Source organism: Balaenoptera acutorostrata, chromosome 4 (assembly GCF_949987535.1).
Source record: "Balaenoptera acutorostrata chromosome 4, mBalAcu1.1, whole genome shotgun sequence".
Taxonomy (NCBI): Eukaryota; Metazoa; Chordata; class Mammalia; order Artiodactyla; family Balaenopteridae; genus Balaenoptera; species Balaenoptera acutorostrata.
The window spans coordinates 24,611,276-24,632,085 of record NC_080067.1 but is presented as its reverse complement, the minus strand read 5'-3'; the positions used below and the strand labels follow the sequence as shown (position 1 = coordinate 24,632,085).

General features: G+C 37.5%; 1 protein-coding gene across 4 annotated transcripts in view; it reads left to right on the top strand.

Moving 5' to 3' along the window:
• Positions 1-20,810, top strand: part of PIK3CB (phosphatidylinositol-4,5-bisphosphate 3-kinase catalytic subunit beta) — a 197,825-nt gene that overhangs the window by 56,847 nt on the left and 120,168 nt on the right. The window lies entirely within an intron of this gene.

The window sequence follows — 20,810 nt, the reverse complement described above, 5'->3', positions numbered from 1 at the left end:
GTTTATGTAGAGGATGAACTAGTTTTATGCATTATACACAGAGTACATTTTAAATGTAATTTTTAAAATAAAATAATAGTAAATTATAATTGTAAAAATTGAAATGGAAAATCATTTATGTTACTTTGAAGGAGGATCTAAATTTTTTTTTTTTAATTTATTTATTTATTCATTTTTAGCTGTGTTGGGTCTTCGTTTCTGTGCGAGGGCTTTCTCTAGTTGCGGCGAGCGGGGGCCACTCTTCATTGCAGTGCGCGGGCCTCTCACTATCACGGCCTCTCTTGTTGCGGAGCACAGGCTCCAGACGCGCAGGCTCAGTAATTGTGGCTCACGGGCCTAGTTGCTCCGCAGCATGTGGGATCTTCCCAGACCAGGGCTCGAACCCGTGTCCCCTGAATTGGCAGGCAGATTCTCAACCACTGCGCCACCAGGGAAGCCCAGGATCTAAATTTTTATTCAGAGTTTTAAGAATTATTAATGAATGGAGATTATTATATACAGCTGATGACTACACATCTACTATTTTTGTGGGCAGAGATTTTAAAGCAACTTTGGAATTGTCTTTCTGTTGTTCCTGAGCAACCAAGAGAGTCTTTAAAACTGTGAAAGGGCTTAGAGAACATGAGGAAGCACCAGTCTGATTTTAAACTTTAATCTTATTTTCACTAGTAGCTTAGCTCTGTAATGTATTTATTTATTCATCAATCAGCAAATAGTTACTGATGTCCTGTATCAAGCACTGTGCAGAAAGAACCGCAAAGATGAAAGAGCCTATACCTGTCATTCAGGAACTCACTATCTAGGTTTCAGCAAGGGTGGCAGGAATGGCGATGAGCAGGATCACAATTCCTTGCTGTAGATGCTAATGTCACTTCCCTCCTAGAATCTAGAGTTAAAGACAAAGGTGATAAGGAGAAGTAGTTAGGGGCATGAGGATGGTCAGGATTCTTAGGTAGGAATAGAGGAGAAGAAGCAACTGTGGGTGATAGCAAAAATCTAGAACTTAGGTTTATCATTAACACTGAGGTCATAGTCACAGTAAAATGGGGAGTGGGTTCCCATCAAATGGATTCTCCACACCAGATGCTGCCGAGGGGCTTTACATCTGTTATCGCTGTTAATCCATTTTAAAAAAGTGTGAAATTTAGCATCTATACAGAAGAGCACATGAGAACTTAAATTTATAGTTTAAAGAATGATGAAAAATGAACAACTCTGCATAACAGCCAGATCAGTAATGAGTGCCTTCTTCGATCATATCTCCTTCCCTCTCCCCAAGCTATACTTTGCTGAAATTTTTGTTATTTTTTTAAGCTTTTCTTTATAACTTTACCATCTGTTTGCATCTCTGAACAATATTTGACTTTATGGAATCAAATATTCTTTTTTGATTTTACATTGTTAGTACGGTTCATTCATGGTGATGTGTATAGCTGTATTAATTTCCTGTATTGTAAAGTATATAATTTATTGATCCATTCTATTAATGCACATTTAGGTTGTGCTTAGTTTTTGGATACTGTGAAAAATTTTACATTGAATACCCATGTACGTGTGACAACCTTGGATAAGAGTTTTTCTAGGATGTATACCTAGTAATGGAATTTTTTTTTTCTTATTTTATTTATTTTTGGCTGCGTTGTGTCTTTGTTGCTTTGTGCGGGCTTTCTCTAGTTGTGGTGAGCAGGGGCTACTCTACATTGCGGTGCGTAGGCTTCTCATTGCTGTGGCTTCTCTTGTTGTGGAGCACACGCTCAGTAGTTGTGGCGCTGGGCTTAGTTGCTCCACGACATGTAGGATCTTCCCGGACCAGGGATGGAACCCGTGTCCCCTGCATTGGCAGGAGGATTCTTAACCACACTGCCACCAGGGAAGTCCACTAATGGGATATTTGATGCCAAACTTCTTGGAAGAGGTTGAATCAATTCATTCTCCCTCCAGCAGTGATCTATGAAATGGTATCTCATTGTGGTTTTAATTTACATTTCTTTGGTGACTAATGAGGTTGAATATTCCACCCCCGCCCCATATGTTTATGGGACTTTTGGCTCCTGTGAAATTTCTATTTAATTATTTTGCCCATTTTTCTGTTGGGTTTGTGTTCTTTGCCTATTCATTTTCTCACTGTAGTGTATAAAAATTAATTTATTCGATCAATTTTTATTCACTTGTTTAACATTCTTCATTGAGTCTCCTCTTGTTTTTTGGATGAAGAGCAATACCTTAATGTGGCCTACCAGAATGGAGATTTGGCCAACCCCTCCACTACCATTCTGCCTCTGTTTTCCATCTCTCTGTTCCAAAGGGTAATCTTTGAATTCCTCAAATACTTAAGCTTTCTTAGGTCTTTGCATATGTTCTTTTTCCCTTTGCCTAGCCAGTTTCCTCTTCAAGTCTCTGTTAAAATATCCCCTTCTCTTGGAAAGCGCTCTTGGCTCTACTTGCCTCAAATTCAGCATACTTTGTGTCTCTACACTTACTTATGAAAAATAAAGTAATTTTAGTCAGATGACTAGTCAGGAGGAGAAAGAGAGCTGTCAACATGTTCATTTCTACCAGGGGATTAAAAAATGTATGTGTAAAGTGATAAACAAGGATTAAAGCTGTTGAGTTTAAATAGTGAATGATTTGGGGACATCATAATGTTAGCCTCATCAATGTTGTTGCCCACTCCTCTTCATAATTCCGTTTTCTGTTTGGTTGGAGAAGGGTGATAAGGAAAACACAGTGGTAGAGTACACAGAGCATTGGACTGAATGTAACTGAGGGAGCATATATGAGGTTTTTTTTTTTTCTTTTTTTAAATTGGAACAGTTGATGTACAATATTATGTTAGTTTCAGGTGTACCACATAGTGATTTGAAATATGCATACATTATGAAATGATCACCAAGATAAGTCTAATAAGCATCTATCCCTATACAAAGTTGTTATTGACCCTATTCCTTATGCTGTATATTATATACCCGTGACTTATTTATTATATAACTGCAGGTTTGTACCTTGTAATCCCCTTCACTTATTTTGCCCATTCCTCACCCCCCTTTCTTCTGGCAAACACCTGTTTGCTCTCTGTATCTATGAGTCTGTTTTCATTTTGTTTTATTTGTTTGGTTTTTATTTATTTATTTATTTTTTTAAATTTATTTTTTTTTAAATTTATTTATTTTTGGCTGTGTTGGGTCTTCATTGCTGCACGCGGGCTTTCTCTAGTTGCAGCGAGCGGGGGCTACTCTTCGTTGCGGTGCGCGGGCTTCTCATTGCAGTGGCTTCTCTCATTGTGGAGCATGGGCTCTAGGCGCGTGGGCTTCGGTAGTTGCGGCACACGGGCTCAGTAGTTGTGGCTCACGGGCTCTAGAGCACAGGCTCAGTAGTTGTGGCACATGAGCTTAGTTGCTCCGCGGCATGTGGGATCTTCCCGGAGCAGGGATCGAACCAATGTCCCCTGCACTGGCAGGCGGATTCTCAACCACTGCGCCACCAGGGAAGCCCTGTTTGGTTTTTAGATTCCACTCGTGACTGAGATCATGCAGCATTTGTTGTTTCGTCTGACTTATGTTACTTAGCACAATGCCCTCTAGATCCAGTCATGTCGAAAATGGCAAGATCCCCTCCCCCCTTTATGGCTGAGTAATATTCCACTATAGATATAGATATTACATCTTCTTTATTGATTTGTCTATTGATAGACACTCAGGTTGCTTCCGTATCTTGACTGTTGTAAATGATACTGCAGTAGACATTGGAGTGCATATATCTTTTTGAATTAATATTTTGATTATTTTCGGACAGATTACCCAGAAGTGAAATTGCTGGCTCATATGGCAGTTCTATTTTTAATTTTTTGAGGAGTCTCCATACTGTTTTCCAATAATGGCTGCACCAGTTTACAATCCCACCAACAATGCACAGTGTTCCCTTTTCTCCACATCCTCGCCAACACTTGTTACTTGGTTTTTTGTTTGATGATAGCCATTCTGACAGGTGGAGGTGGTATCTCATTGTAGTTTTGGTTTACATTTCCCTGATGATTAGTGATGTTGAGCATCTTTTTAATGTGTCTGTTGGCCATCAGTATGTCTTCTTTGGTAAAACATCTGTTCAGGTTCTCTGCCCATTTTGTAATTGGATTGTTTGTTTTTTGATGTTGAGTTGTATGAGTTTATATTTTGGGTGTTAACCCCTTATTGGATATCTTGTTTCTAGATATCTTCTCCCATTCAGTGGGCTGCCTTTTCATTTTGTTGATAGTTTCCTTTGCTTTGCAAAACCTTTTTAGTTTGACGTAGTCCCACTTGTTTATTTTTGGTTTTGTTTCCCTTGTCTGAGAAGACATACCCCCCAAAATATTGCCAAGACCTATGTCAAAGAGCGTGCAGCATGTGTTTTCTTGTATGAGTTTTATGGTTTCAGACATTTAAGTCTTTAATCCATTTTGAGTTTATTTTTGTATACTATGTAAGAAAGTAGTTCAGTTTGATTCTTTTTCATGTAGCTGTCCAGTTTGCTGAACAACATTTATTGAAGAGGCTCTCTTTTCTCCATTGTACATCCTTACTTCCTTTGTCGTAGATTAATTGATGTATAAGTGTGGGTTCATTTCTGGATTCTCTGTTCTGTTCCTTTGATCTGTGTGTCTGTTTTTGTGCTAGTACCATACTGTTTTTTTGTTTGTTTTGTTTTGGCCATGCTGCATGGCTAGTGGGATCTTAGTTCCCCACCCAGGGATCAAACTGGGGCCCTTGGCAGTGAAAGTGTGGAGTTCTAACCACTGGACGGCCATGAATTCCCCCATACTGGTTTTTTCTTTCATAAAAATATTTATTTATTTATTTATTTATTTATTTATTTATTTATTTATTTGGCTGTGCTGGATCTTAGCTGTGACATGCCTGATCTTCGTTGCGGCGTGTGGGATCTTTACTGCGGCATGCGGGATCTTTAGTTGCGGCATGCCAACTCTTAGTTGTGGCATGTGGGATCTAGTTCCCTGACCAGGGGTTGGACCCGGCCCCCTGCATTGGGAGTGTGGAGCCTTAGCCACTGGACCACAAGGGAGGTCCCCCCCAATACTGTTTTGATTACTGTAGCTTTATAGTATATGTAGTTTTATTTCAGGGGGCATGATACCTCCAGCTTTGTTCTTCCTCAAGATTGTTTTGGCTATTTGCGGTCTTTTGTGTTCATATGTGATTTTTAATCATGGCCTTGCAGCTACCTAAACTATGTGTTTCACTAAATTAGTGAAGTCCAAATTGCTACAACAGACTGAAAATGAATAATATCTCAAACATAATAGATGTTTATTTCTTACTCATGGAATAGTCCAAAGTGGATGGTCCTCTTTGGTAGGTGGCTCTATTCCAGGTGGTTTCTTTCATCTCATGACTCTTTCTTCCTTTGTGACCAGTGGAAGAGGAAAGAGAAGGTATAGGTGGCATACAAACTTTCTTAAACGCCCTAACCTGAAGTGACACAGGTCATTTCCACTCAACATTCCACTGGAGAGAACTTAGTATATATATGATCATTCTTACTGCACAGGAGGTTGGAATATCTAGTGTGCCAAGTGCACAGCCACAGTCCCATAACTGTGGAAGGAGATAAGCAGTCTCTGCCACAGTGGTCTTAAGAAAGTCATCTTATTTCTGTAGGTCTTAGTTCTTAATGTATAAAATAAAAGATATGTACTCAGAAGATTTATAACACACACATCCTACTTCCGTAGTGATTCACATTAAAAGGCACAAGGAAAGTGTTTCTATTGTGTCTCCATTCACCTTCCTTATTTATTTAGTTGCACCGGGTCTTAGTTGTGGCAGGCGGGCTCCTTAGTTGCGGCTCCAGGGCCTCTTAGTTGTGGCTCACCAGCTCCTTAGTTGTGGCAGGCAGGCTCCTTAGTTTAAGCGGCTTGCTGGCTCCTTAGTTGTGGCATTCGAACTCCTGGTTGCAGCATGCGTGTGGGATCTAGTTAGTTCCCTGACCAGGGATTGAACCCAGGCCCCCTGCATTGGGAGCGTGGAGTCTTATCCACTGCGCCACCAGGGAAGTCCCTACATTCACCTTCTTATGCAAATTTTAAGGAATATGAGGTGATAAAGCTACTTTTCATCACTGTTGGTTCCTTGTTATCACAGCCAGGCTGCTTATAGTTCTGTAACTTTATCCAGGTCCTGGGTACAAACCTCATCATGGTCCTATAGTGAATGGAAGCTTATTATGGGAGATGAAATAATTCTGAGGTTATGTATTTGTGCCAAGTTGTAGACAAATATATTATTTGGTTTTGAAATATTAAATTAAGAACTTGTTTAAATATTCTATATTTTCTTTGGAAAACATAAGAATTTTACATACAAACATCTAATTAAGGAAGCTGACTAGAGCTTGTATCAGTTTGTTCATAAATTTGGATTCTACTTTTCAGTAGTTATGATTTCAAGAAAATTGTCTTCATAGTTTTTGTAACTGAAGTTTGATAGATCAAAGTTGAGTAATGGAAATATACCTCCTTTTTTGAGGGAAATGACACTAAATTACTAGACAAGATTATAACTGGTGATTTAATTTTAGCTTTTATTTCTCAGTTCCATTTAAATATCAATAGGATTTTGGTCTGAGTGATTATAATTTCAGAGGTTAACTTATTTGCTAATATAATGAAGCTATTTGTATATAGGTAGAAAAGATTTCTTATGAGAAATGCCATTGAGAAAAATATGTATTTAAGGAAGTGTGTGTGTGTGTGTGTGTTTCAAGAAACAAATGAGGGCTTCCCTGGTGGCACAGTGGTTAAGAATCCACCTGCCAACGCAGGGGACACAGGTTTGAGCCCTGGTCCGGGAAGATCCCACATGCCATGGAGCAACTAAGCCCGTGCGCCACAACTACAGAGCCTGCGCTCTAGAGCCCATGAAGCACAACTACTGAAGCCCGTGCGCCTAGAGCCCGTGCTCTTCAACAAGAGAAGCCACCGCAATGAGAAGCCCGCGCACCGCAACTAGAGAATGCCTGCAGGCAGCAGCGAAGACCCAACACAGCCAAAAAAAATAAATAAATTTATTAAAAAAAAAAAAAAGAAACAAATGAATCAATTCTTGGCTGTAGTATAATTTATTCTCTTAACCTAGTATATCCAATTATCTATTGCTGTAACAAACTATCACAAAACTTAGTGCTGTAAAACATCCATTTTGTTATTCCTTTGCACTGTGGTCAAGAACTTGAACAAGGCACAGCAGGGTAAGCTTGTCTCTGGTTCATCATGTCTGGGCCTTAGATGGAGAAACTCAAAGTCTGAGGGTCGGAGTTGTAAAGGCCTAGTCACTAATAAGTCTGGCTGTTGGTGCTGGCAGTCATTTGGGGTTGGTCAAAGCACCTATATATGGCTCTTAAAATGAGCATCTCACAAACAAGTGTTGGAATAGATAACAAGTGGAAGCTGCCAGTTTCTTAAACCTGGGTCTACTAGTGTATTACCTCTGCTTTATTTAATTGGTCAAACAGTCACCAAATTCAGATTCAAGGGGAGGGAACATAGCCCTCACTTCTTAATAGGAGGAAGGTAAAAGAATTTGGGGGCTTGTTTTAAATTCATTCCAGGTCATTAGGCAGAACTCCTTATCATGTAATTATAAGTCTTTTTGAGCTAGTTTTCCATGCTCTGTTAGATAATTTGTTCTTAAAGCTCTCTTTCATTGTGAATGTTTTAACCAATACATTTTAAAATTCCTTGAGAGTATTCCCTCAGTTTCCACATGATTTCAGTTTTGAAGCTGAGAAGTGATGTGAAATGGACCTCTAATGGTAGCTTTTACTTAAAAATTAGACAGCCTAAAATAAATGGATAAATTTCCAGAAACATACAACCTTCCAAGACTGAATGATGAAGAAATAGAAAATCTAAACAGACTGATTACTAGTAAAGAGATTGATCTGTAACAAAAACCTCTCAACAAACAAAAGTTCAGGACCAGGTAGCTTCACTGGTGAATTCTACCAAACATATAAAGAAGAATTACCAGTCTTTCTCAAATTCTTCCAAAAAATAGAAGAGGAGGAACACTTTCAAACTCATATTATGAGGTCAACATTACCCTGATACCAAAACCAGACAAGGACACCACAACAAAGGAAAATTACAGGCCAATATCCCTGATGAACATAGATGCAGAAGTCCTCAACGAAATATTAACAAATCAAATTCAGCAGTACGTTAAAAGAATCATGCACCATGATCAAGTGGGATGTATTTCAGGTATGCAAGATGGTCCACATTTGTAAATCAGTCAATGTGATAACACCACACAGACAAAATGAAGGATGGAAATCATGTGATCATCTTAATAGGTGGAGAAATTTGACAAAATTTAACATCCATTTATGATAAAAACTCAACAAACTGTGTATTTAGGGAACGTACCTCAACATAATAACGGCCACATAGGACAAGCTCACAGCTAACATCATACTCACTGGTGAAAAGAAAAAGCTGAAAGCTTTTCCTTCAAGATCAGGGACCAAAGATGCCCACTCTTGCCATTTTTATTCAACATAGTCTGGAAGTCCTAGTCAGAGTAATTAGGCGAGAAAAAAAAAAAGGCATCCAAATTGGAAAAGAAGTAAAACTGTCCCTATTTACAGATGACATGATATTCTATATTGTATATAGAAAACCCTAAAGACTTCACCAAAAATATGTTAGAGCTGATAAATGAATCTAGTAAAGTTGGCAGATACAAAAACCAATATACAAAAATCTGTTGCATTTCTATATGCTAACAATGAACTATTAGAAAGAAAAATTAAGAAAACAATCCCATTTACAATTGCAAGAAATAGAGTAAAATATCTAGGAATAAATTTAACCAAGGAGGTCAGAGACTGAAAACTTTAAGACATTGATGAAAGAAAGTGAAGAAGACACAAATAAACGGAAAGATATTCCATGCTCATGATTTGGAAGAATTAATGTTGTTAAAATATCCATTCTGTCCAAAGCAATCTACAGATTCAATGCAATCTTTATCAAAATTCAAATGACATTTTTCACAGAAATAGAACAAAGAACCCTAAAATTTCTGTGGAACCACAAAAGGCCGCAAATAGCCAAAGCATTCTTTTTTTTTTTTTTTAAAGCATTCTTGAGAAAAGAACAAAGCTGGAGACATTATACTTCCTGATTTCAAACTATGTCACAAGGTTATAGATATCATAATAGTATGGTATTGGCATTAAAAACAGACATATAGACCGATGGAAAATAATAGAGAGCCCAGAAATAAATCCATGCATGTATGGTCAATTAATTTATGACAAAGGAGCCAAGAATATACAATGGAACATGACAGCCTCTTCAGTAAAAGGTGTTGGGAAAACTGGACAGCCACATGCAAGAGAACGAAACTGGACCACCATCTTACACCATACACAAAATAAACTGAAAATGGATTGAAGACTTAAATGTTTTAGACCTGGAACTATAAACTCCTAGAAGAAAACATAGGCTTTAACCTCATTGTTGTTGGTCTTGGTGATGACTTTTTGTATTTAACATCAAAAGCAAAGGGAACAAAAGCAAAAATAAACAAGTGGGACTACATCAAATTAAAAACCTTCTTCAGGGAGTTCCCTGGTGGTCTAGTGGTTAGGATTTGGCACTTTACTGCCGTGGCCCAGGTTCAGTCCCTGGTTGGGGAACTGAGATCCCACAAGCCACATGGCATGGCCAATAATAATAATAATAAAAAATAAAAAGCTCCTGCACAGCAAAGGAAACCATCAACAAAAAGAAAAGGCAACTTAGCAAATGGGAGAAAATCCTAAATGCAGAACGAGTGTTGTATGTGGAAAAAAGGGAACCCTTTTGCAGTGGTGGGAATGTAAATTGTTGTAGTCGCTATGAAAATAGTTGGAGGTTCCTCAAAAAATTAAAAATAGATCTATCATATGATTCAGAATTTCTTCTTCTGTGTATTTGTCTGAAGGAAACAAAAACACTAAAAGATATATGCGTCCCCATGTTTATTGTAGCATTATTTACAATAGCCAATACATGGAAACAACCTAAGTGTCCATTGATGGATAAATAGATAAAGAAATTGTGGTGTATCTATATCTATCTGTAGATAGATAGATATAGATACACACACAAAGGAAAATTATTCAGCCATAAACAAAGGAAATCTTGCCTTTTGTGACAACCTGGACGGCCCTTGAAGGCATTGTGCTATGTGAAATAATTCAGACAGAGAAAGAGAAGTACTGTTTGATCTCACTTATATGTGAAATATAAGATAAGCAAACAATCAAAAAACCCCAAACTCATAGATATGGAGAACAGGTTGGTTGTTGGTTGCCAGAGGCAGGGGAGTGGTGGGGGATGGGCAGAATGGGTGAAGGGGATCAAAAAGTACAAACTTCTCATTATAAAATAAATAAGTTATGGGGATGTAATGTACAGCATGGTGACTATAGTAAATAATACTGTCGTACATTTGAAAATTAAGAGAGTAGATCTTAAAAGTTCTCATCACGAGAAAAAAAATAATGCCATTTTAGAAATAGTGCTGTTTGACGTTTTTGAAACAAAATGTGATTTATTAGATTACCTACGATGTAGTCTTGTAAATTAAATACAGCACAGTATCCAAAAGCCGAGTTTGAAGCATAAATAGATGAAGATTTCAGATTTCTTTGGAACCTAGAAATAGTGACCTATGATGAATTATTATCCTCCAAGCCGCGTAACTCCCAGTAAGGCAATGAAGGGGTTTCATGACAGTGATACTGTGGTGCTACCTCACCATTTCAGGTGAGGTCTCCTGATCCCCAGCTAATACTACTTTCTGTACCACTTTGTGAAGTTTAAGCAGGTACTCCATACCTCCCCTTTTCAATATGCCATCCTCATCTCTTGTGGTTGAGATTCTGTGTGGGTTGAGGTGGAAAACACTGAAAGCAGTCATGTAAGCTTCAGTATATGTCTTTATTTTACATTCCCCAGCAGTCTGAGAAGGAGCACCTTCTGAACGAAACAGAACACGTACCTCCTCCCACTAGTCTCTCTCTCAGCAGACCTCAGTGCTCTGGTACACACTGGGTTGCAAACTTCTCCGTTTTATTTTTTTGATCCCCTCCTCCCCCAGTCAAGTGTGTGATATGGCATCTTAAATAGAACGAGTACTTAGTAAATATTTGTTAACTTGCATTCCAATCATTTTTGCTCTCTTCTCTCTTGATTGAGGCCTAGCACTGAGATGACACTATCAGCCTGCTTCTCCTGATATGTTCTGTAGAGAGAATAGGCAGTGAAAGAAAAGTTGGTACCAGGGACAGATATCTCTTCAATTTTTCCTAGGTTTTTTTTTTTGTATTCCCTGTTTAGTGTCGGTAGTAAAGGGGCTGTGAAAACTACACACAGAAGCATTTTGTCATTCATGGCTGGATAGTTTACGAGGAAAATTGGTCTCCAAGGAAGAGTTTTAAAACAGACAAACAAGTACCTGCATAGACCAAACTTACACCAGTATGCAGAAGAGTAATCCTGAAATGGCTTGGGAGAAATGCTAGCATTTTAGGACTCTCTTTTAATTTTTACGTTGTACAACTTATGTTCAAAATGACAGCAGACGGAAATAACTAAAAGGTTCAGAGCCTGGGATAGTGCTTTTTCTACAGCTGTAAGCTATTTAACATTCTTCTCATGTTACTGTTTGCCATTCAGATGGCTTTCTGGCACTGGAGCAGTTCCTAGATGTTGGTTAGTTACTCACCAGCATCACTACACACTTGTACAGTCTGGCTCATGACTCACTCTCACAGCACTTATATGTGGGTACCCTTTGCTATACAGTCATTGCTGATTATTTGATGTCACTTGTTATAAACAAGTACCAGGATTGATTGAATACCATGTCTTGAATAAAGGTTTGTTGTCATTTAAAAAAAACAAAAAAAAACAAAAACAAAAAACAAAAAAAAACCCACCCTGGTTAGTCTGTTGGTTCCATTGCTACTGGATTGAAAAACAGAAGCAGTTGTCCAGACTATGAAACTTTTCTCTAAAGTATGTATCCCACGATAGGTACAAAATTGTATCCAGTAAGCCAGAATTATTTGCTTCACTTTAGTGCTATTACCTAAAATGATTAAAATGCAAAAATGGGCTACACAGAAGTCAGAATTCCTGAGAGATGAGGGAGGGGGTTGGTATCTGGAACAAACATCCAAGGAATCTCTGAGGTGCTGGCAGTGTTCTAATTCTTGACCTGGCTGGTGGTTTGTTTTACAGGAATTCGTTTGTTACTTTTCTGTTTATGTATTATTTTAAACAAGAAAAATATTTTAAAATAGAAAGTACTTGCCCATCATGTAGGAGAATTCCCTCAGCTGTATCTTCAATGGCCTACAGAAGGTCACCATATTTTATAGTAGATATTAGTAGTAAGTCTTTGTCCTATTAATATGATATATTTAGGAAAATAATCAACCTAAAACATGGTAACTGTCTACCAGTGATTGAAGTAGGTTTAACAGTTAGTTCCCATGCCCCAAATACTATTCATTTGGAAGTGGAAGAGAAGGGACAGGGTGAAGGGAGAACATTGTGGGAATGAAATATATCTTTCTTGGTAATATGTATCCAATTAGAATAATTTATTATTTCTTGTTGGTAAGTATGATTGAACATTTAGTTTAGAATACAGGAGAGCAGACTGAAAACTAGGAACACTGAAAAAAATTAATTAGCATTATTTAATAAAAATTAAATATTTGAATCAAAACCACTTAAATAATTTTAAATTGAGTATCTTAAAGAGGTTAGCAGTATACAATCTATTGGAATAGTGGGGTGATGTGACTTTTTTTTTTTATAATCTTTGTAGGAAGATTGTTAACATTCTTTAGACCTGGGAATCTGCTGAATTAAATTTTTTCATTAGCCCATTTGGTCTGAAGAAATAATACCAATAATGTCCTGTCTCCACTCCCCATTGGAGTCATTGTTATGGATTATGTATCTAAATTTCCATTTATACTTTTATCTGACAATAATGACTTAAAAAGTTGTTGGGAATGTGGGAGTTATTTAAAATTCTCTACTATCTTTTAAATAATTCTAATTTATATGACTTGTTTCAAACCTTGTTATTTGTTCAGAGATTATGAGTGGAAGGAGCAAGAAAAAGGTAGTGTAAAAAGTATGAATTGTAGAGCACGCTGTGGTTTGATGTTCCACATGCATTTTGAGATTCACTGCATTTCTAAACCTGTCTTAAAGCATAGACTACTGCTCAGACTCTGCTGCGACTCTGCTGCTCTGTGTGACCTTCAAGATTGTAAGTTCTCAGACGATAGGCTTCTGGGATTAGCCTTGACTGATTTTGGAGAGGCCTAAATTCTTACCACATAAAAATCCTCAATAGAGAAAGATACCATACCAGTTAGAAATGAAAAACACTGACACTCCAAAATGGGCCATGGGTGACAAAAGTTGGTTTAATTTGATTTAATTTATTTTAAAAACAGAATGTCTTTTATTTGAATACTGAATACATTATGTTAGTACACAGAGTATGCTGAGAATGGAATTTTTTAAGGAAAAAATAACAGCAATACAATTAAAATGGAAAAAACGTAGTTCCTAATAATTTTTTAATATAACATGAATGACAAATAGATATGTCAGCATTCTGTGAAGTCCACTTAGGGCATTACATTACCTGATAAACTGTAGTTTAATTTAAATTTACTGCAGATGAATATTTGGAATTGGAATGTATTTGGAATTTTTTTTCCCTTGGAAAACAGGGTTTTATTGTGGGGTGCTCTATTTTATCACAGTAAGAATTATTCTCAAAGCAAATAATCTCTAAGTTACTGAAGTATTCAGTTTATTTGGATAGTAGACTTATGAAAAGTTTCAAAGCCTAAGGTAAGCAAGCAACAAGTCAATAAAATCACAACTCAGTTCTAACATTTTCATGTGGTATCATTCACTATGAAATGCAAAAAGACAATGTTGACGTGAAATGACCTCTAACATAAATTACATCAGTGTGATCAAACATATACAGAAATATAAATTCTAGTAAATATAAAAAATTTTTGATTTTTTTTTTTTAACATCTCAGGCAAATTTTATTTATAAGCCACATGCCTAAAACCAAAATATGGAGAGATTGAAAATAACCCACTTCTCTTTTCAGCAGTTGCCCACTGCTTTGAGTGTATAAGGACTTGGGAGAAGAAGAGGAAGGCACGATGTTGTGGGCGGTCCCAAGTAATGCTTCTCTTGGGTCTCCTTTTTTCTCCAGAAGAGCTGTGGGGCAGCCCTCATGTTATCTGTCCACTCACCCCTACAGTACTGGGCTCAGTCTGCTGTGTTATTATTATTATTTTAAAAAATTTTTGGCTGCGTTGGGTCTTCCTTGCTGTGTGAGGGCTTTCCTCTAGTTGTGGTGAGCAGGGCTACTCTTCGTTGTGGTGAGCAGGGGCTACTCTTCGTTGCAGCATGCAGGCTTCTCATCGTGGTGGCTTCTCTTGTTGCGGAGCATAGGCTCTAGGCACTCAGGCATCAGTAGTTGCAGCACGTGGGCTCAGTAGTTGTGGCTCACGGGCTCTAGAGTGCAGGCTCAGTAGTTGTGGTGCATGGGCTTTGTTGCTCCGCGGCATGTGGGATCTTCCCGGACCAGGGATGGAACCCGTGTCCCCTGCATTGGCAGGCAGATTCTTTAACCACTGCGCCACCAGGGAAACCCTGCTGTGTTACTGTATACTGGAATACATCAACAGCAGCAAGGCAAAGAGCAAGGCCTCAACTCAAAAGTCTTTTGTAAGACAGTTCTTTGAGAATGGTGTCTTACCCTCCTACACTCTGCCTGTTCTCTCCCTCCCCGTGGAGTTCTTGTAGTCTTTAAAAAATTTTTGATTTTACAAGTAATCAGAAATGCAGATTAACTCAGATAACTTTAAATAATTGGCTAAGATTAAAAAGCTTTATTACAGTTCTGTTAATGGATACTGTGTACATCCATTAATGTAGTAGGGATACAAATTGGTAAAACCTTTCTTGAAAGTACCTTCTAGGAAGTTTTGCTATATGTATAAAGAATCTTAAAGAAGTTTATAATAAAGATTCTAAACCCTGTTAGACCCAACCCCCTTTTTGTAGTATGTTTTATAATACTTGTTTTACTATACTGAAAAGAAATTTATAGGTAATATAATCTACTTACACACATAAGAAAAATATGCTTTAGCTATAATATAAAGAAAGTTCATTTGTGATAAAAAATAGTGTGCTATTTACATGCTAAAAAATATGTGAACCCTCAGGTACAACTGTAGTAGACCATAGTCAGATTCTTGTATCTGTAGTTAGATCATTTGTGAATGCATTGACTACAAGTAAAGACTGACACAGGGATGTTGTGTTGGTAACTTAAATTCCATGAGAAGTACATGCAACTGCTATTTTTGTTCTACATCATGGCTCACAAAATAACGAACCAAATGAAAAATCCTTACTCTGGTTGCATGGCTTTTCATTCACAAACAGAACAAAAAGTCACTGAACACTTCTCTCTCAGGAGCCGTGATAGATACTCCAGGGGTTTTGGGCTTCATAAAGCAAAATGTCTACTAATGTACACACGAGGTAGGAATTGCTCTGTCATGTTCTATGCCATTGACATTATGCAGCGCCCAGTGTGTAGTTTGATGAAGGAATTTTTTCTTTTTTTTTGTTTTGAATTTTATTATTTTATACAGCAGATTCTTATTAGTTATCCATTTTATACATATGAGTGTATATATGTCAATCCCAATCTCCCAGTTCATCCCACCACCCCCGCCCCCGCCACTTTCCCCCCTTGGTGTCCATATGTTTGTTCTCTACTTCTGTGTCTCTATTTCTGCCCTGCAAACCAGTTCATCTGTACCATTTTTCTAGGTTCCACATTATATGCTTTAATATACAATATTTGTTTTTCTCTTTCTGACTTACTTCACTCTGTATGACAGTCTCTAGATCCATCCACGTCTCTACAAATGACCCAATTTCATTCCTTTTTATGGCTGAGTAATATTCCATTGCATATATGTACCACATCTTCTTTTACCATTCGTCTGTCGATGGGCATTTAGGTCGCTTCCATGACCTGCCTATTGTAAATAGTGCCGCATTGAACGTTGGGGTGCATGTGTCTTTTTGAATTATGGTTTTGCTCTGGGTATGTGCCCAGTAGTGGGATTGCTGGGTCATATGGTAATTCTATTTTTAGTTTTTTAAGGAACCTCCGTACTGTTCTCCACAGTGGCTCTAGCCATTTACATTCCCACCAACAGCGCAAGAGGGTTCCCTTTTCTCCACACCCTCTCCAGCATTTGTTGTTTGTAGATTTTCTGATGATGCCCATTCTAACTGGTGTGAGGTGATACCTCACTGTAGTTTTTTTTTTTTTTTTTAAATGACATCGGAGGAGGTCAGAAATGGAGTGACATCCTGCCGAAGTTTTTTTTTTTTTTTTCTTTTTTCTTTATTTATGGCTGTGTTGGGTCTTCGTTTCTGTGCGAGGGCTTTCTCTAGTTGTGGCAAGCGGGGGCCACTCTTCATCGCGGTGCGCGGGCCTCTCACTATCGTGGCCTCTCTTGTTGCGGAGCACAGGCTCCAGACGCGCAGGCTCAGTAATTGTGGCTCACAGGCCCAGCTGCTCCGCGGCACATGGAATCTTCCCAGACCAGGGCTCGAACCCGTGTCCCCTGCATTGGCAGGCAGATTCTCAACCACTCTGGTTGGTTTGTTTTTAATATTGAGCTGTATGAGCTGTTTATATATTTTGGAGATTAATCATTTGTCTGTTGATTCATCTGCAAATATTTTCTCCCATTCTGCGGGTTGTCTTTTCATCTTGTTTGTGCTTTCCTTTGCTTTGCAAAAGTTTTTAAGTTTCATTAGGTCCCATTTGTTTACTTTTGTTTTTATTTCCATTACTCTAGTAGGTGGATCAAAAAAGATCTTGCTGTGATTTATGTCAAAGAGTGTTCTTCCTATGTTTTCCTCTAAGAGTTTTATAGTGTCTGGTCTTACATTTAGGTCTCGAATCCATTTTGAGTTTATTTTTGTGTGTGGTGTTAGGGAGTGTTCTAATTTCATTCTTTTCCATGTAGCTGTCCAGTTTTCCCAGCACCACTTATTGAAGAGATTGTCTTTTCTCCATTGTATGTCCTTGCCTCCTTTGTCATAGATTAGTTGACCATAGGTGTGTGGGTTTATCTCTGGGCTTTCTATCCTGTTCCATTGATCTATGTTTCTGTTTTTGTGCCAGTACCATATTGTCTTGATTACTGTAGCTTTGTAGTGTAGTCTGAAGTCAGGGAGTCTGAGTCCTCCAACTCTGTTTTTTTCCCTCAAGACTGCTTTGGCTATTCGGGGTCTTTTGTGTCTCCATACAAATTTTAAGATTTTTTGCTCTAGTTCTGTAAAAAATGCCATTGGTAATTTGACAGGGATTGCATTGAATCTGAAGATTGCTTTGGTAGTGTAGTCATTTTCACAATATTGATTCTTCCAATCCAAGAACATGGTATATCTCTCCATCTGTTGGTATCATTTTAATTTCTTTCATCAGTGTCTTACAGTTTTCTGCATACAGGTCTCTTGTCTCCCTAGGTAGGTTTATTCCTAGATATTTTATTCTTTTTGTTGCAGTGGTAAATGGGAATGTTTCCTTAATTTCTCTTTCAGATTTTGTCATCATTAGTATATAGGAATGCAAGAGATTTCTGTGCATTAATTTTGTATCCTGCAACTTTACCAAATTCATTGATTAGCTCTAGTAGTTTTCTGGTGGCATCTTTAGGATTCTCTATGTATAGTATCATGTTATCTGCAGACAGTGTAGTTTTACTTCTTCTTTTCCGATTTGTATTCCTTTTAATTCTTTTTCTTCTCTGATTGCCGTGGCTAGGACTTCCAAAACTATGTTGAATAATAGTGGCGAGAGTGGACATCCTTGTCTTGTTCCTGATCTTAGAGGAAATGCTTTCAGTTTTTCACCATTGAGAATGAATTTTGCTGTGGGTTTGTCGTATATGGCCATTATTATGTTGAGGTAGGTTCCCTCTATGCCCACTCTCTGGAGAGTTTTTATCATAAATGGGTGTTGACTTTTGTCAAAAGCTTTTTCTGCATCTATTGAGATGATCATATGGTTTTTCTTCTTCAATTTGTTAATTTGGTGTATCACATTGATTGATTTGCGTATATTGAAGAATCCTTGCATCCCTGGGATAAATCCCACTGGATCATGGTGTATGATCCTTTTAATGTGCTGTTGGATTCTGTTTGCTGGTATTTTGTTGAGGATTTTTGCATCTATATTCATCAGTGATATTGGTCTGTAGTTTTCTTTTTTTGTAGTATCTTTGTGTGGTTTGGGTAGCAGGGTGATGGTGGCCTCATAGAATGAGTTTGGGAGTGTTCCTTCCTCTGCAGTTTTTTGGAAGAGTTTGAGAAGGACGGGTGTTAGCTCTTCTTTAAATGTATGATAGAATTCACTTGTGAAGCCATCTGGTCCTAGAATTTTGTTTGTTGGAAGATTTTTAATCACAGTTTCAATTTCATTACTTGTGATTGGTCTGTTCATATTTTCTATTTCCTCCTGGTTCAGTCTTGGAAGGTTATACCTTTCTAAGAATTTGTCCATTTCTTCCAGATTGTCCATTTTATTGGTATGGAGTTGCTTATAGTAGTCTTTTAGGATGCTTTATATGTCTGCAGTGTCTGTTGTAATTTCTCCTTTTTCATGTCTCATTTTATTGATTTAAGTCCTCTCCCTCTTTTTCTTGATGAGTCCGGCTAAATGTTTATCAATTTTGTTTATCTTCTCCAAGACCCAGCTTTTAGTTTTATTGATCTTTGCTATTGTTTTCTTTGTTTCTATTTCATTTGTTTCTGCTCTGATCTTTATGATTTCTTTCCTTCTGCTAACTTTGGGTTTTGTTTGTTCTTCTTTCTCTAGTTCCTTTAGGTGTAAGGTTAGATTGTTTATTTGAGATTTTTCTTATTTCTTTAGGTAGGCTTGTATTGTTATAAACTTCCCTCTTAGAACTGCTTTTGCTGCATCCCATAGGTTTTGGATTGTGTTTTCGTTGTCATTTGTCCCTAGATATTTTTTGATTTCCTCTTTGATTTTTTCAGTGATCTCTTGGTTATTTAGTAACATATTGTTTAGCCTCCATGTGTTTGTGTTTTTTACATTTTTTTCCCTGTTATTCATTTCTAATCTCATAGCATTGTGGTCAGAAAAGATGCTTGATATGATTTCAGTTTTCTTAAATTTACTGAGGCTTGATCTGTGACCCAAGATGTGATCTATCCTGGAGAATGTTCTGTGTGCACTTGAGGAGAAAGTGTAATCTGCTGTTTTTGGATGGAATGGCCTATAAATATCAATTAAATCTATCTGGTCTGTTGTGTCATTTAAAGCTTGTGTTTCCATATTAATTTTCTGTTTGGATGATCTGTCCATTGGTGTAAGTGAGCTGTTAAAGTTCCCCACTATTATTGTGTCACTGTCGATTTCCTCTTTTATAGCTGTTAGCAGTTGCCTTATGTATTGAGGTGCTCCTATGTTGGGTGCATATATATTTATAATTGTTATATCTTCTTGGATTGATCCCTTGGTCATTATGTAGTGTCCTTCTTTGTCTCTTGTAACATTCTTTATATTAAAGTCTATTTTATCTGATATGAGTATTGCTACTCCAGCTTTCTTTTGAAGATATTTTCTTGGGTCCTTTCTCCCTCTCTTCTCCTTCTGGGACCCCTATAATGTGAATGTTGGTGCGTTTAATGTTGTCCCAGAGTTCTCTTAGGCTGTCTTCATTTCTTTTCATTCTTTTTTCTTTATTCTGTTCCGTGGCAGTGAATTCCACCATTCTGTCTTCCAGGTCACTTATCCGTTCTTCTGTCTCAGTTATTCTGCTATTGATTCCTTCTGTTGTATTTTTCATTTCAGTTATTGTATTGTTCATCTCTGTTTTTCTTTATTTCTTCTAGGTCTTTGTTAAACATTTCTTGCATCTTCTTGATCTTTGCCTCCATTCTTTTCCGAGATCCTGGATCATCTTCACTATCGTTATTCTGAATTCTTTTTCTGGACGGTTTCCTATCTCCACTTCATTTAGATGTTTTTCAGGGGTTTTATCTTGTTCCTTCATCTGGTACATAGCCCTCTGCCTTTCATCTTGTCTGTCTTTCTGTGAATGTGGTTTTTGTTCCACAGGCTGTAGGACTGTAGTTCTTCTTGCTTCTGCTCTCTCCCCTCTTGGTGAAGGAATTTTGCAGTAGCTCGTTCTTCTTTCTCTCTGAGTATTGTCATTAACGTTATCATTGGAACCTTTTTTTTTTTGCAGTTGTGAAATTGTGTTTGTTTTGTTACAAGGAATGTAACTTTAATTTTTGCCCCTCTGATTTTGGTCTCTTTGAATTAGTTTTGAGCCACTGATCCTAAGGTGAATGATACAACATAATACTAACAATAAATACTTAACAAAAGTAAATGCTGTAGCAGAAGTGAAGTAAAAATATATTTGCTAAGATTTGGAAGCATCCCATTAACTGTTATCCAAGGGAAATTGAACAACACAGCTCTGCTAGCATAGAGTTGTGTTGTGGGATTTTTGTAGAAAATGTAATTAATTTGGGGAAATGTATGTGAGCAAACCACCTGTAGGTCACTAGAGACCATCTTTTAAGAAATACTGTTTTAATTTCTTTCACATCAACCAAACAAGACTGATGA